The sequence below is a fragment of the Dipodomys ordii genome, unplaced genomic scaffold, assembly GCF_000151885.1.
Source record: "Dipodomys ordii isolate 6190 unplaced genomic scaffold, Dord_2.0 Scaffold113, whole genome shotgun sequence".
Lineage (NCBI taxonomy): Eukaryota > Metazoa > Chordata > Mammalia > Rodentia > Heteromyidae > Dipodomys > Dipodomys ordii.
This window is the reverse complement of record NW_012267329.1, coordinates 4888524-4890327: the sequence shown is the minus strand read 5'-3', so window position 1 is coordinate 4890327 and position 1804 is coordinate 4888524.

The following is a 1804-nucleotide window of genomic DNA, read 5'->3' as shown; positions in this document are numbered from 1 at the left end:
CATTGAATTTGTAGATAGCCTTGGGAAGTATTGCCATTTTCACAATGTTGATCTTTCCAATCCAGGAACATGGGAGTTTTTGCCACTTTCTAAGTACTGGTTTGATTTCCTTTTTCAAGTTTTTAAAGTTTTAATCATAGATGTCCTTCACTTCTTTGGTTAAGTTAATTCCTCGGTATTTTATTTTTTGTGGGGCTATTACGAATGGAGTTGCTTTCCTAATTTCAGCCACACTTTTCTCATTGTTGGCATACAGAAAAGCTATTGTTTTTTGAGGGTTAATTTTATACCCTGCTACTTTGCCAAAGTTTTGAATCAGCTTGAGTAATTTGGGAGTGGAGTCTATGGGATTCTTTAAATACACGATTATGTCATCTGCAAAAAGGGAGAGTTTTACTTCATCTTTCCCTATTTGGATCCCCTTTATGTTTGTATCTTATCTTATTGCTATATTTGCTGGAAATCTTTTTCCAGTTTTTTATGGTTTTCAAATCGTGTTCACTGCATTATATTCAGGTTGTTAAATCTTCTATAGTTTAGATGTTAAGTTAAGGTTTATAAAGTTACTCACTTGTGTCTCCTTGTGTCCTATTGGGTAGTGATGGAAGTATTTAGAGGTTAAGCTAAGTAGGAGAACAAAGTATCTGAGGGTATTGTGGGACCCTAGTTTGTTCTCCTCACCAGATGGGTGAATGGTTTTGCCTTCCTATGTCCCTACTGTAATGTGCCACCAAAGAAACAAAATCAGCTTATCAGAGACTAAAACATCCAAACCTGTGGGCCAAGTTAAACTGACATCTCTATAAGTGGATTATTATCACCTATTGGCTACAATAATGGAAAAGTGACTACACGTATTTCAATCACTTTATTGTATCAATTTTAACACCCATTTATCCTGAGATTTACCTGATGTGTATATTTATGACTCAGTAGACTTTAAGAGAAATGTAAGGAGGAAACAGAGAGAACAATTCTTGAAAGCTCCTCCTGTTGAAAAAAAATCTTTGGGGAGTGTCCTTTGTGAATACATAACATTCTGGTCTGTGTTCTTAATATCTCACTCTGGTCAAATTATGGGATCCAAGGAGAAGAATAGGAGGAACTATCACTGATGGATTTGGGAATTCTACTTTCTGGTCAAAACAGATAAGTCCTTACGCTAGCTAAAGCAGGGAGTTCCTGGGCTTCTAAAGACTTAATGGAAGAAAAACAATTTCCAAGAAAAGCATGCAGCTTATGGTGAGATAACAATGAGACAGTTGCAACTAAACTTTTAAATTGACTTCATGAACTGACCCACATGCTGGTGACTTAGTATTCCTGCCCTTACAAGTGTTATCACCCCTAGAGACACCTTCCATCATTATATGCTGACAACAATCATGTATATGCCTTTTCTTCTGCTTTCTTTAAGTTGATCCAGACACAAATTCCACCTAATTTTTTAATAAAACCAAAGATATTAGTCTTTTTTATTCATTCACCTCTTTTTTCAACACTTAAGAAATATTCTGAGTAATTCTTACATTCAAGAAAGTATTTGCAGGTTCGGAATGTGGCTCAGTGTTAGAGTGCTTGCCTAGTATGCATGAAGCCCTGGGTTTGATTCTTCAGAACCACATAAACAGAAATGGCCAAAAGTGACACTGTGGTTCAAGTGGTAGAGTGCTAGCCTTGAGGAAAAGAGCTCATGGACAGCACCCAGGCCCTGAGTTCAAACCTAATGGTGAAGGAAAGAAAGAAAGAAAGAAAGAAAGAAAGAAAGAAAGAAAGAAAGAAAGAAAGAAAGAAAGAAAGAAAG